The following is a 16,189-nucleotide window of genomic DNA, read 5'->3' as shown; positions in this document are numbered from 1 at the left end:
TTTACGGCACAGGTCTTTGAAGATCATGACATTCGAACAGACACCAAGCTTCTTGTTTACAGCCCATTATTCTCCCAACACTGTTGTATGGGTCCAAAACTTGGACAACCTATAGACACCACTTGAAAGTCGTTGAGAGGCACCATCAATGCTGCCTTCGTAAGGTTTTGAAGATCAAATGGGAAGACAGGTCCACTAATATTAGTGTTTTGGAAGAGGCAAAGACCACCAGTATCGAGGCAATGATCATCTGTTAGCAATTCCACTGGATTGGTTACATTGTCTGGATGCCAGACCCTCGCCTCCCAAAACCTTATAGTCCATTCATCCAATCCATACTTTTTTAACTTGCTGGGAAGAATACTGTGGGAGACCATATCAAAAGCTTTGCTACAGTCAAGATATATCACATCCACCGCTTACCCCATATCCACAGAGCCAGTTATCTCATCATAGAAGGCAATCAGGTTGGTCAAGCATGACTTGCCCTTGTTGAATCCATGTTGACTGTTCCTGATCACCTTCCTCTCCTCCAAGTGCTTCAAAATGGATTCCTTGAGGACCTGCTCCATGATTTTGCCAGGGACTGAGGTGAGGCTGACCGGTCTGTAGTTCCCCGGGTTCTCTTTCTTCCCTTTTTAATATATGGGCACTATATTTGCCTTTTCCCAATCGTCCAGGACCTCCCCCTATCACCACGAGTTTTCAAAGATAATGGCCAATGGCTCTGCAATCACATCAGCCAACTCCCTCAGCACCCTTGGATGCATTAGATCTGGACCCATGGACTTGTGTACACCCAGCTTTTCTCAATAGTCCTTAACTTGTTCTTTCACTACTGAGGGCTGTTCACCTCTTCCCCGTACTGTGTTGCCCAGTGCAGCAGTCTGGGAGCTGACCTTGTCTGTGAAGACCGAGGGAAAAAAAGCATTGAGTATTTCAGCTTTTTCCTAAACACACGAATATTGAGTTTAGGAAACACTTTATAACTAATACCTGCATTGCAGTTATAATCCTGGATTTTCATTTAAATTACATTACAGAACACCAAACAGCAAAACAATAAAAGGAGAATGTCATTTTAAATTGCTCAGACTTTCACACATTAAAATCATCCAGTTTTGCTAATTGTTGTCCTGGACCTGGCTGGGTACTTTGGGAAGTGCTTGATTCTGATTGCCCTGACATTTTATTGACTGCTTGGTAAATGTTTTATTTTCTCTCAAAGTCTTTTTTTATTGGGTAAGTAAAATAAATCCTGAGCTGTAATCTAACCCCATTGTGCCACTTTGGCACAGGAAAAAAGTGAGAAAGCACATAGATCTTCCTAGCTGATTCCCTTACCATCATTTATAAGGCTTTACATGACACTGGCAATGTAGGGGGCTTAAAATTTTTACAGGTTTATGCTCTTGGGGGAATTGACTGAGAATGGGAACAGTTAACTAACAATAGAACACTAACAATGTTAGATGCCACAAAGTAAGTGGCAATGCCTTAACCATATGCGTGTTGTAAAAGTCACTAGGACCTCTTCCATGCTTATCAAGGGGAGTGCTAATCAGGCTGCTACATTTCTGTCTCAGAGAATGAGATCAATTAACTAGCAGGCAGGCTGCTACATTTCTGCCTTGGGGACAGACCCTGCCTCCTGCATAATAGAAAAGCCCTACCCCTCCACACAGGTCTCTCTTGCTTGTTGGTACGCACGCATGCTCATCCACAGCCCCTAGTGGTGATCAACATCTCCCCTGTAGGTACACATGCGCAGTCCCCCTCCCGCTGCAGTGATTAGTGTCTCTGAGGCTGCTCCAGGCACCTTAGAACAGACACACTGCCTGGGCTGCCAGAGAAGAGGCATGTGTCCCCCTGCAGATTTCTTTTGCATTTTTCTGTGTGGGGGGCACAGAAAGATGCAGACCATATGAATTCTGAACCCCTGCAGGGGAGCAGAATTCTGTCAGGAGTAGTAATGTTTTTCTATTGTTACATTTCAACCTTAATTTTAAATACAGAGTTTGCCCTAAAAAGATTTCAAACAATTGAATGCTTTAGATCAGCAAGCAAGAACTAAATGACCCATGACAACCCTTAAGGTTTTGTTTCCAGATATTCTCAAAAACCTCAGCCAGGTACCAGAAGGCGTGGGATGCCAAAATGAGAAAGACACAGAGAATCTGTGCTTCTGCCAGTAAGACACAGAGAATCATATGGTGGTGTAATTATCTTTGTCGCTTCATCTCACAGGCAGGACAGCACTCATTCTGACCTACTATTCCCCAATAGCTTTTCTCTCAGTGCATCTAGAACATTCATTTTGGACACTAAATAAAACTCAGATAGGGAAAATGGTGCATAAGTTCCATCCTGCTCTGCTACTGGTCCAGAGAGATTGTTGCAGGTCTGATCTCCCATGATGAAAGAAAAGGTCTTGCGTCTTTAGTTTAATCTATTTTGTTATCTTTTTAAGCAGCTGGGTCAAGTATCTGTTTGCTATATTGCTTTTTAAAATTTAAAACCCAATAACCTGTGAACATATTCGGCACGCTCAACTAACAGAATTTCTAGATTATTTATTTCAATATATAATCCTCAGAGAAGGTGCCTCTCTTAGGCTGTAGGAATGTCTCTCAAAAATTAGAAAAACAGTCACAAGAAAAGATTGAGCCACCAGTGCCTCTTTGGCCCCAACCTGGAAAATAATTAAAATAAAATATTAGAATAAAAATGAAACCACTCCTTACCACATACCCTATCTCTTAGTGTTCCGATCCCCAAAAAACCTGGATAAGAAGAGAAGTTAACAGATTTGGGCTGTTTCCCTCCAAGAGGGTAAAGACCCCCTACAGAGGACACGCCGTGAGCAGCTCCCTTTCTTTTATACCAGGATGGTTACAGTTCAAGTGTTTCCACTGACTGCAGTTGTGGCAAAGGCCTCTATTGTTTCTTGGTATTTTAAGTCTTTGTGGGCACACTGGGTTCCCCCACCCCAGTTCTGTATTCTCTTCAATTTGAAGGGCTATTCTCTGAGGCTTTTCTCAGGATAATTTGTATAACTCTTTACATATTTATTTGTCCACCTACCCACTCATTTCTTAATAGTCCACCCACATATTCACATGCACAGTTTAACGTTGTGGGATGAAATACTAGCCCTGCTGAAATCAATGGCAGAACTTCCACTGACTACAATAGGGCCAGGATTTGATTCATGGATTTTACTAAGGAAAGTGATGCAATGCATGACTTTTATGACCACCATGACAAACATTCACCGTTTCCCATTATTATTAGTTGTCCGCTCTCTTGAGTTCCAGAAGCCATTTTCAAAGTTCTTCTGTGGCAGTAGCTATTAAAAGCCCATGCACAAGAGATTTCATGCCATTCCAGTTATTCATTTACTTTATTCTTCTAGGTATAATTTGCATTGTAGTATTCAACAAGGGCTTTAATTCTGAAATAGTGCCATACTTTTTTGAAAAAAAAAAAAAAGATTGCTAGCCATTCAATTAACTACTTTCAGGCTGAAATTGCCTGGGCACGTTATGCTGCCAGTGCATGATTTGATATTGAATTTCCATCTTACTTCATAAGATTTAACCTTATACCCTGTGCATATATCGTGCACCCACTGCAACAGAAGAGAAGTTAATGCTTTTATATATATTTGATGTCTATGGGTGTAAAAAGTACAACTGCACACATTAGCATTTAATTTTCTCCAAACGTCTGCCAGTTTAAGATCCCTTAGGATTTTATTTAATTTGTAAGTGAAAGCTGGAAGTCATTCTGCTTTCCCAGGTCTATCCTCCACTACCAGATTTCAATTAAAAATCTCCCCTATGGCATGCTTCACCTGCAAAAACAAAGCAAATATACTAACAGAAAAGGGACCTGCATCTGAATTAGACATATGCATGTCTACTTAGTGGACATATATTCAGCAGGGTAGGCAAACTGTCATTCCTCAACCTTGCCTCCAGTGAAAAAATAAATCTCTTCACTTTACTTTCACTCACTGAATCAGCTAAAACAGTATTTTTCTATTGACTAAAACAGCTATATCTTTTTTCTTTGAGCAATGGAAGGCTGCAAGACCTTGACCAATTTTATCCTCTGTATTTGTCAATTGCATCCTTCAACCCGGGGGGGTTGGAGGGGGAAGAATGTGGAGGGACATACTTTTGAACAAGAAAGTGCAGGACATTCACTGATTAGACATGTTTCTCCCCAAATATTGAGATTAAGGTAAATGTTGTTGTGACTATGAATGACAAAGAAAAAAAGGGAAACAAGTATGTCCCGTCCACAAGAACTTGGGTGTTTAAAAAGGGCCAGCAGGGAGAAAATTTTGGACATAAAAATGATAATTCTGTGTTAAATATTATTTATAACTCCAAAACCCCAATTCTTTAATCCTGAGTAAGAGAGGAAGTGAAACTAGCAATTAAAAATAAATATATAACAGATGGAAAAGATGTGGGAATTTGATAGCAATGAATACAAATCAGTAGTTAGGAAATTCAGGCAATTGATAAGGGAGGCTAAAGATGACAATGAATAATCTATGATCAGTAGAGTTAAGGATAATTAGAAAGATTTAAAAAAAAAATATATCAGGAATAAACAAAATTAATGCAGAAAAAAATCATGAATATTCAATGACTATTGCTATTCTGTGTTTGGAAAGAAGCAGCAGGATGTATTCATATCTTAAAGTGGTAAGGAAATACTTTCTATTCCCACCGTAACTAGGGAAGATGTTGAACACTTTAAAATCTTCAGAGGAAGAGCAATAACTTGCACCCAAGAGTATTAAAATAAATGGCTGAGGAGCTCTTTGAACCATTAATGTTGATTTTTAACCAAACTTTTAACACTGGGGGAGTTATACAGGACTTTTATGTTTTAAAAGGGTAAATCATATGACCTGGGTAACTGTACACCAGTTAGTGTGACATCAATCCCAGGAAAAATCATGGAAAGGTTGATATGGGACACAATTAGTAAAGAATTAAACATAGTTTTATGGAAAATAGGGCTTGTCAAATAAACATGTAAACTCATCAAAAATGATATCAAGTTTGGTTGATAAAGGTAACTGTATACACATTATACTTAGACTTCTGTAAGGCAATGGACTTGCCTTTGACAGAATGGCAAGATATTCTGATAAAATAGAAGTACTACAAAAATCTACATCAACTATCTATTTACATATTAAATATATTAGAACCTGGTTAACGGTATCGGTGCATTCCCAACTGTGGAACATGGTCCTCATAGTATCAAGCTGCAAAACTGTCTTGAAAAGCCACATCTGTTGGGGGGGGAGGGGGGTGCACAAGAGATCTCATATGTTAGTTACATCATTGTCCTACTCTGTATGAAGAAGTGCAACTCCTTAATGGCCTCAGTTCCTTCACTTGCACCACCAAGAGTGTGAAGAACCCATCCTCACACTAGTCCTTTCCATAGCCTAGCTTAAGGTTTTTGTGTAAATAGTTAATTAGTATAGAATAGCTTAGTGTAGCTAGCCTTTTCCATGTACCAGGAGCTTTTGGCTCCTTATCAGGGCTACAAGAAGTCCATCTACTGCCAGGCCATCATACTGCAGACAGACATTCATGTCTGGTGCCTTCTGTATCTGGGCGAGATACACTCAATAACCCAATGTGCAGTTTGCCACACCTTCAGTCCCCAACACCAGAAGGAGAGACCCTTAACACTCCAGGCTTCCATCTGGCTTCTCATTGCCTACAGCCTGATGCTCTGACAGGCTAATTGGGTGGTACAGAGACTAGCCCTCCATGCTGAACCCCATGTCACATTGGAGCCAGGATGCACTCTGGCCTCAATGCCCCTTTCATCACAGGCTCAAGACCAGAATCTTCTTGGCCTTAAACTGATAGCAAATTCCTCATCTGGCACCAGTTAAATCAAAAGCAGCACCAGAGATGGAAACAATCTCTTCCCCTCCAAATTAAGGCCTCAGTAGCTTTGGTGACAACATAGGAAGTGCCTGTTATAGAGTGGGATATAATTATATTGCATTATGGAGTCTGTTTGACTGTTTATTGAAGGTCCTTCACTGACAGGAATCAAGTCTGAAGTCTGGGGGTGATTGACGTTCAATGAGTATGTCTACACTGCAATTAAAACCCTGTGGCTGTCCCATGCCAGCTAACTTGCGCTTACAGGCCTCAAGATAAGATGCCGCTTAATTGTGGAGGAGACATTCAGACTCAGGCTGGAGCCTGGACTGTAGAACCCTGCGAGGTGGTAGGGTCCCAGAGCTTGGGTTGCAGCCTGAGACCGAACGTCTACACCTCAGTTAAACCATCCCTTAGCCAAGCCTGAGTCAGCTGGCATGGGCTAGCTGCAGGTGTCTAATTGAAATGTAGAAATATTCAATGACTCTTAAGTACTGGCTCATCTACGTGGAACGACAGATGTTCTTCCCAGGGGCCTGCCAAGGGGAGGATCAAGTATGACCAGGTGATTTGGACCTTCACCGTTTGGATTGAAAGCTAGTGTACACTGGAAACTTACATTGGCATAACTATGTTGTTCAGGGATATGAACAAATCCACACCCCTGAGTGATGTAGTTAAGCCAACCTCATGCCTTGTGTAAACAGCACTAGGTTGATGAAAGAATTCTTCTGTTTACCTAACTACTGCTTCTCAGGGAGGTGGATTACCTACACTGACTGGAAAGCTTCTACCACTGGCAAAGCTAGTGTCTACACTGAAGTGGTACAGTGGCACAGGTGCAGCACTGCAGCTGTACCCCTATAGCGTTTCAATTGTAGACAAGCCCTGAGAGTTTGGGCTGATGGCTGAGAGACAGGGGCCCTATTTAAGAGTGGATTCCTATTTTTTTGGGGGGGGGTGAGAGAGAGAGAGAGCAACACCGCATAAATAAGGGCTTACAAGAGATAGAGACAGCAGGAAGGGCTCTGCCCAAACTGAAACATTGAAGAACTATACACTCACAAGAAGGAGTAAGTGGAGTCTAAGGAAGGGGAGCACAACTCAGGATTTTTGTTATTTTTTCAAGATCTGTAGCTCTCAAGTGCTTTAGGAGTAAAGTCAATGCAGTTAAGAAATTTCTTTGCTAATCCTATGTTCCTTGCTTTCCTGCCACAGTGTTTCTGAAATAATTAAATTAGTAAGCCCTGAGTGCCCATAGCTGTGTTGGAGCTTTGAGGGAGTTTGTGTAAGTAATTGTAGGGTTCAGGGAGTCTTAAACACCAGTTTCAGGCACTAGGGCAGTTCAACAGAGGGGTCCTACATCTCAAGGAATGGGGCCATACAAGAGGTCTGATGCGGGAGTGTGCCCTACTGTCCCGAAGCTAGTAATGGTGATTTAAAAGTACCCAAACCCACTTGACTCACATCTGAGGTCAACATTTTCTTTTTGCCTCTGAGCCTTCCCTTGTGGCTCAAGGCCAACTATCTCATCAGGTGGACCATGGGAGCCTGGCTATAAGAAGGGGTTGTGGATGAAGATCTTCTGTCAAAGCTACTAGTCACCCCACTGCATGCTTTTCCACTGCTTGACTCCATTCCTGTACCAACTTCTCCTGTTCTGATCTGGAGCCACCTGGGAGTACCTTCAACCTATTTTGAGATGAATATGGAGAGTCCCCCTCTCCCCAACTTGACCTTGGAATACCAGACTTCTTCTCTTGTCTGAAATCCAGATATCACGGAAGAATCTCATGCAGGGCCCTCTTCAGCTCCTCATGTGACCTTTCATACAGAACTCCATGAAGGTCATTTTGGAAGCTGTGAGACCACCTCCAGCTGTGAAATTGGCATTGACTTATGCACCATACCTTCCCCCTCAGCACTAGATACCCTCAATAGCATCTATTCCTCATTGGGCACCAACACCATCTTCCTTGACAGCACCAATAGCAGCACCAGGTACTTCAGACCTGAAGCAGGATCTGCCTGTATTTGAGGAATGGGATGATACTCCATGAGAAGAACCAGATGTGTAGAGGAATATACAGATGGCACTTCATCAGATGATCAGATTAGTGCCTCATCTGTTTCCTTTCTGATGAACTGAGACTGTTCCAGGAGCTATTGGTAAGAATGGCAAATACTGTCCAGATTTGAACAGGGGTCATGGCACCAGAGTCCTCTGATTCCCTGTTTGACATATTACAGATGCAGACCATTGAGAAATTGGCTCTGCCTATTATCTCCAGCCTTCCCAACCCAGCCAAGAATATCTGGCCATCTCCTTTTCCATTTCCACTCAGGTCCAAGAGAGCAGACACAATAAATCCCACATCTGCGAAAGGACATCCATTTTTACTACAGCATCCTTTGGCAAACTTCATATTGGGCAACCCTAATTCTGACATCTGCTGATGTTTGAGTGCTTGATTTTGCAAACATTCTTTTGAACATGTATTTTTTTTCTTTTACATGTAATTTCCTGGGATTTTTTTTAAAAAGCAAAGTAAAAGAAACAGAAATTCCACCCTAGGGAACCATACTGACCCCCTCACTGGTCATTAACAGCTAATTGAGTAACTAGTGGGAGTAGTAGGTTGTCATCCTCTATGTGGAGGAGAAGCCTACTACTGCCACCTGTTACTCAGTTAGCTTGGAGATGAGACAAACACAGATATTTGCAGCAGAGGAATGTTGAGACTCAAGAATCCTGGGTTCAATTCAAGATCCTGAAGGGGAACTGATCCCTACAGTAGCAAGTCAAATGATGACACCAAGAATGGCAACCTTCAGAACTGATTTTCAGACTGTGAAGAGGAAACTCCCCTCTGATTGATGACCTTCCCCATTTCTCTGTTGTCTGGGGAAGAACAGCAAATCAGAGCTGCTGCTTCTGGATCTCTTCCCTGAGGAGCTGAGGGGAATTTTTGGATAAGGGAAGATGGAGAGGGAGCAGCTGATACTGTTTTTTCAAGAGGGGAGGAGGGAAAGAGCCTAGCAGCTCAGGGTGTCTCTGCTTTCTTCTCCCCACTTCCCTCTTGTGAAAAATAGGTCAGCTCCTCTCTGTTCCTCCGTCTTCCCCCTCCCTCATCCTGCAACACTGAGGCTAGAGATAGGGAGAATAGGACTGTAGCGGAAACTGCCCCCCTCCCCAAGCCATTGGAGGTAAATACCTGTGGAGCTGGCCCCCCAGGCCTAGAAGGGGGTGACCTGAAGAGCTTCCAAAGCTGCCCCACAGACTGGGCGGATGACTGGAGGAGGAGCAGAGCTGTGCTGAGAGGCAGATTGCAGATGTGAGGCTGGAGGGAGTGCAGAACATATTGTCTGAGGGCTGGGAAAGGGGTGAAAATTTATGTGGGACTAAGAGGGTACATAATGAATCAATGTAGGGATATGGGGGCACAAACCACATGACTCACTCTAACTTTGCAAGAATCGGCAACACTAATTGTCATATACACATGAGGGTAAGGAAAGGGGTGTTCAAAATCAGAAGACAGACAAACCCACAATTTAATATTACTTCTTTTTAAACATTTCACAATTTTGAGACCAATCTCATGATATTCAGGGATTTGACTCATGATTTTTGAATGCTGGGTGTTGGCAACAGTGCCCCTAGCCTGGAAAATTTCAGCCAAAATGAGTAATGTTTGGCAAAGTTATAAACAATTTTTAAAAGGATTTTATAAGGAAAGTGTTAGGCAACCTTAAATATAGGTGTTGCTGCCAATTCCTCTTATAATAATATTGGCACCTGGATAATATAGGGCTTGGTGCAGTATAAATAGATAAATATAGGAGCTCTTTGTGTGGGGTAACCTATATATTGTACCTTATACTTCTGTTTTGAAGGTCATCTATTCTATCAAGTAAATCAAGGAACTCTTTTTTTTTCATTGCCAACACACCTGTTTGTTTCCTCCAGGTCCTACTGCCTATTCAGGGCCATGCAGCATCTCCATGGACTATCAGAGAGAGCAAAAGCTCAGTAAATACATATTTGGTGACTCGCTACCTAATCAGTTTTCTACCTAGCTAAGTAGATAGTCCTGTTATTTAGTTACATTTCTTATACAAGATACTTAACAATTAAATGTATTCTTACTGTTTTCTTTAATAGCTGCCATAGCTGTCTTGAACCAGACCCTTCCAGAGCTAAAGAGTCAAGGCTCTAGCTACAGCTGCAACAGACTTATGAGCTCTGCAGATCAGGCAGACCTCTAATGCAAATTCACCAATGGATTTTATATACACACTATCTGATTCTCCTAGCTCCTCCTGTTTGTGAAGTAATTTCACCTAAAATCACTCAGGGGCTAAGCTGATGTGTAAAGTTTTATAAATAAATACATTTTAATTCAAAAGCTTCTCTAATTTTTCCTAGTTCCCCGCAGAATTCTTCAGTCAATCATAAAACCTTTTCATTCAGCAAGTACTTGCATTTGGGCCAGGCGTTCTGGAGGGTGGGCTACTTGCCCAAGATTGGCAGGATTACTTGCAGAGGCTGAGGGAACTGGGATTATTTAGTCTGCCAAAGAGAAAAATGAGGGGGGATGTGATAGCTGCTTTCAACTACCTGAAAGGGGGTTCCAAAGAGGATGGAGCTAGGCTGTTCTCAGTGGTACCAGAGGACAGAACGAGGAATAATGGTCTCAAGCTGCAGTGGGGGAGGTTTAGGTTGGATATTAGGAAAATCTTTTTCACTAGGAGGGAGGTGAAGCACTGGATTGGGTTACCTAGGGAGGTGGTAGAATCTCCTTCCTTAGGTCAGGCTTGACAAAGCCCTGACTGGGATGATTTAGTTGGGGATTGGTCCTGCTTTGAGAAGGGGGTTGGACTAGATGACCTCCTGAGGTCCCTTCCAACCCTGATATTCTATGATTCTATGATTTTACTGAGGTTGACATGAATAGAGATTTCTCTGGATTCTTTTGTCTCTTATTTGGATCTGAGTGAAAATTTTGTCATAGCAGAACTGCCTACAATAAATAACCCAACTCAACCTTTAGAAAACACTGCCAGAAAAACTTTTGTGGTTTTGGTATGTTTACGGCTTGTCACAACATGTGTCATTCTATCTTTATTCCAGACACAGCAAAATACATGATAAGCTGTTAACTACACAAGTCACAGTACAGGAAAAGGCTTTGTTCTTTCCTCAACTTCTGCAAAGTTTGAACATGGAACATGTTTACAGTCTGAATTGGCACAGTTTACAACAAATGATTCTTAAAGATATTTGACATTAACAGTTTCCAAGATGACTGTGAAAGTGTCATATAAAATCCTTAGTTTCTTTGTCAAGGCTAGAATCAATAGTGATAGCTGTCAAAACTGAAACAAAAATCTATTAGCTTGGGAAACATTTTAATGCTGGCAAAGAAAACAAAGCTGATCCTTATCATCCAAGTGCCAATTCAACATTCTGTCCTACAATGACAGATAAAAGAGCGCAGTGATAAATTTGTGGCCTTGATTATCTCCTCATAAAAAGTAGGCCCTTTATGGCTCATTAGTTCAGTAACACCACAGTGAATTATAAATCAGCAGTAGTGTTGTGGTTGTGTTTAGAAAGGACAGAGGCCAGCTGTTTAAATAGTACCCAGTATAGGGAGTTCAATAACTGGAACTCTGATGCTTCTATTGAGAGAAATCATGTACACCTGCAATGCAGAACTGTGCTTGTCCAAAAAAGCACACTATAGTCTTCTGAGGGAAAGATTCCTATAAAAATAAATATATAAGTGTCTATTTACGTGTGTTTCCTTTGATTACAGTAGTCTCTAAGAGTGAAGTTCACCCATGGTGCAGAGTGTCAGTGCAAAGCCCGTTGCACCACTTAGCCCCACACAGGGGCTATGCTAGGTGAAGCATAGGCAGGGTGGCTACATGGCAGTGCTGGAAAGTAATGGCCCCAGATAGGCTGGTATGGAGAGCCTAAGTATGGACAGGGGCAAGCTAGGGGAAGGTTCACATCTGCATTTACACAGATCCAGTAGCTCCAACACTCTGTTTAATTGATGCAGAGGGGCTGCTGTTCTAGCTCATAAACTGAAATAACAGCCAGGGGAGAGGCTGTGCAGCACCCCTCTACTCAGGTGGATTTCAGTGTCAGTAGTCGGGTTGCCAGGTGTCCAGTTTTTGACTAGAAAGTCCAATCGAAAATGGCACCTAACAGTGTCCAGTCAGAAACACCGACCAGACACCAAAAGTCCGGTTGCAGGAGCAGGGACGACACGTAGGTGGGACATGTGGGGCCAAGCGCCACCCCAGATTGTCCTGCTGGGGCAGGGAGAGGGGCTCTGTCTTTCTCTCACTGCCACCGCTGCCTCCCGCAGCCAGGCTCTATCTCTCGCAGGCAGTCACCGTGCTGACTGGGCAGCTAGGCTCTCACACCAACCCACAGTGGAGTGGTCAGCGGGAGAAATAGGTGGTCCTACCCTTACACTCCCTGCCCAGGCCCGGCTGCCAGGGTCAGAGGCTGATTGAGCCAGAAATGTGCCAGGGAGTGGAAGAGGTGGGACCATGCATTTCTCCCACTGTCTGCTCCTCTCTGGGTCAGCGTGAGAACCTGACAGAGAACCTGGCTGTGGGAGGCTGCGTTGGCCAGGGACAGGGGCTGATCATGCCAGGAGGGCAGGTGCAGTGGCAAGAGAGAGCCTGCCCCCCCCGCAGGTAACAGGTGGAGTGGGGAGAGTGCGATGGTCCCCAGGCTGGGCGCAGGGTGTGGGGGCAGAGGAGTGAGCAGAGAGTGGGACCTTGGGGGAGGGGGTTGAGCAAGGGGTGTAGCAGGGGCCGGGGCTTCAGGAGAAGGGAGCAGAACAGGGTTGTCCAGTTTCCAGAAATTGGAAAGTTGACAACCCTAGTCAGTGGGTCTTTTCTTTTTTTCTTGATAATTCTTTTTTTTTTTTTTTTTTGGTGAGACTTTGGACTTTGGAATTTTTCTGTGTGAAATTTAAGCTTTATGTCATCATATCAGAACATCATTTATGTCAATATTTGGATGTTAATATGAGGGGAGATTTGCTCTGAAGTTGATGAATATAATAATGGGAAGTTTGGGGTTGCCCTCCTGCTACAAATGTCGACACTCACCACATGTCATTTTAGAAGACTAACATCTCAGAAGAAAAAAATTATATCTTGAAAATAATCCTATCTGGTATTTATCTGGAATTCAGTACTTGGATAACTTGCTATTGTCCAATTATTTTCTATTAAAAAAATCACACACCAGTACCACATGGCCTTTAACACCCTTCATTATTTGCCATCAGATTCACACAGAAACAAATCTAAAAACATACAAAAAAAGTTCTATCAACAATATTTAAGAAATAGATGAATTGGTTTCCAGTTGTCCTGAGGATTAGAAGCCTCCTGGCAACGGCCTCCATGTCTCCATGTCCGTCCTTCTCTTTCTCTAAATGAGCGATTATGGGTTGTGTTCTCCTCTTGATTGCTCACATGGTCAGCGATCACTCCCAGGCTGAGGAAGCAGCGCACAAATCACTTGCTGATCAGTCAGCACAGATTGCCCTGAATGACTTGCAGATATTTCAGTAATGACAAGTTTTAGATTAATTAATTAATTTAATTAACAAGAAATAACTTATGACACAAACAGAGAACTAGGGCAGCTATAAGCTAACCTGGCTGTATTCTCTCTATCTCTGCAACTGGTTCCTGTCTCTGTGTTTGAGTCAACAGGAAGTGGAACACTACAGTGTTACAGAGGATGTGCAGCAACTATGAACTTCTTTCTGAAGCTCAGTACTTGATAGCACAGCCCTGTCTAAATATACTTTACGGAATCAAGAGGAAGTTCATTTAAAGAGGAAGTAGACAGGGGTTATAGGGCACACCTTAAAATCAGAAGGATCTTTCCCACATCAGGAGCATGGCATGTCTGCTGTATATTTACCACACTATTCTGTCTTCCCAGATACATTTTCAGATTTGGAATTTGATTCCTTTGTCATATTGAAGGGCAATAAAATTTCACTTAGAGACTAAATACCTAAGCTCCCAAGTTAATTTACTTTATATAGTGATATTTCTTTGGTCTGTCAAGGTCCTTCAGCATCTCTGAAACCTGCAGAATATGTCCCTGTTTCATACACTTGTCCTGCCCCCTGCCCACTGAAGGCCCATTAATAAACAGAATCTTGTCTTCAATGGAAGAGGCCTGGGCACAAGTCATTCCAGAGCTCATCAGTGCCCTTCATAAGAAGGTATCTTCTGGAGAGCAATAAATCCTTGCTTTTGCTGTATCACCTTTACACTGTGAGAACAGAAAAGGGCCTCATGTCTCTTGGGGAATGTCTACCCTGGAATTAGACACTTGCAGATGGCCCAGGCCAGCTGACTCTGGCTTGTGGGGCTCAGGCTAAGTGGCTGTTTAATTGCGCTGTAGACATTTGGGCTCTGACTGCAGCCCAAGCTCTGGGACCCTACCAGTTATCAGGGTCCTAGAGCCTGGGCTCCAGTGCAATTAAACAGCCCCTTATCCTAAGCCCCGTGAGCCAGAGTCAGCTGTCGCGGGCCAGCTGTAGGTGTCTAACAGCAGTGTAGACATACCCATAGACCCTCTACATTGCAGCACTTTGTTCAAACTACTAGATTGCCAAGCCAGCTGATGACTTGCATTTAGTAAATAGATTTGTGTTTATTCTACCATATCAGTAGGTTGTCTTTACATTTAAGTTTATCATTTCAAAATTGCATAGGAAAAGACTACTCTGAAACCTGTCCTATGCATGGCTTTCTTCATGATCATGATTTGCTAATCTTAATTCTCCATTAGGCATTTTTTTTTTAAATTATACTATTTTTACTTGAAAAACTACAACACTGAGGGGAATATTGCTGGGTCATGAAACTTATATTCTCCAAGGTCTCTTAAGTGATCACCCAGAGAAATAATTTCTGGCTTGATCTAATGCCTATTGATTTCAGTGGGTGGTCTTCTGCTGAGATCTGTAGTCACTGGATCAGGCCTTTCATGCCCAAGCATCTCAATATATAATTTAATATACTTTAAAAATATTGTAAAAGAAATGGAGGGGGATGTTGCACCAGAGGTCATAGCCAGGGTATCATTGAAAGGCTTATCACAAAATAAAGAAATATTTAATATATATATTATAAAATTGAATTTAGCAAAAAGTTTTACAGGGTTAAAATATCAGAAGTGGGGGCTAATTAGTTAAAGAACTGAGTTCTGTATGCCAGAATTGTCTCCTACTTTAGTAATTTGAGTCAATTTTATCTTTACTTTTTAAGAAGTCTGCAGGTCAAATCGAAGGAACAAATTATTTCCTGCTCCTTATTGTCTAATCTCTAATCCTTATTGAGCTGAGCAATCAATAGGCGTGATAGTCTCTTTGAAGATTCTCAGATGAGATTTCATAAGGATGATAGACTGCTGCATTGGCTAAGAAGAGGAAATCCTTTGACAGTATTAGAGAGCACTTGAAAAATGCTGGGTATACTTTTCTGTAGTTCACACTTAAGTTTAGACTTCCAGAAGAAACGAATTGTTAGACCAGCATCAGGCTATTGTTATTGTTAGACTAATTATTAAACAAGACCATTTTTTAGCTCAATGAAGGAAATAAATTGAATTGGGGCTCTCTTGTTTGGGGTCTTGTAGAAGTTAATGATACAAAATATAATAATAAAAATTAGAATTGTGTTTTGACTGAACTCAAATTTGATTTTTCAGAGTCAATTCTTTGAACTCTTCAAAAATCTGATTACAAGTGGTTTGTAGAGGGTATTTGTTGGTTACACTAATAGAGTACATAACGAACACTCCTTATAAATTCATTGTTTAACATTAGTTCTGTGGTGCAGGCACATTGGTGAGAAATCAGTCTGGAGAAAGAGGGCTGCTTCTTGCGCTAGCCATTAGCGTTAGGGGAGTTTTCAGCAGATCGGTTGTTTTATTGTAGTATCTTGTAAACTCTGACAGTGTTTAAATAATGCTAAAAAGGCTTTGTCAGATGTTCACTATGTTTTTTTCTATCTTGTTCCTTTGGATCAGTGGGATTGTTTTGCCTATTTATTCATTTCTGCTTTATTTTACATTTCCACTTCAATGAGGATTATTAAATAATTTTCTCATATGGGCCCTCAGTGTTGATGGCCCTTCTTTCTGTAACTGGTATAAATTTTCTCTTTTTATTATTCAAGACAAAAGAGAAAAT

General features: G+C 41.9%; 1 protein-coding gene and 1 non-coding gene across 2 annotated transcripts in view; one reads left to right on the top strand and one right to left on the bottom strand.

The window, feature by feature from the left end:
• The window catches only part of GPC5 (glypican 5), a 1,023,394-nt gene that overhangs the window by 449,639 nt on the left and 557,566 nt on the right, over positions 1 to 16,189 (top strand). The gene's annotated exons all lie outside the window — the stretch shown is intronic.
• Positions 1,457 to 1,563, bottom strand: LOC135873127 (U6atac minor spliceosomal RNA). Its single transcript, XR_010561077.1, has one exon. It is a non-coding gene; the product is annotated as a U6atac minor spliceosomal RNA (small nuclear RNA).

The sequence above is a fragment of the Emys orbicularis genome, chromosome 1 (assembly GCF_028017835.1).
Source record: "Emys orbicularis isolate rEmyOrb1 chromosome 1, rEmyOrb1.hap1, whole genome shotgun sequence".
NCBI classification, from domain to species: domain Eukaryota; kingdom Metazoa; phylum Chordata; order Testudines; family Emydidae; genus Emys; species Emys orbicularis.
This window is presented reverse-complemented; position numbering and strand designations above follow the sequence as displayed.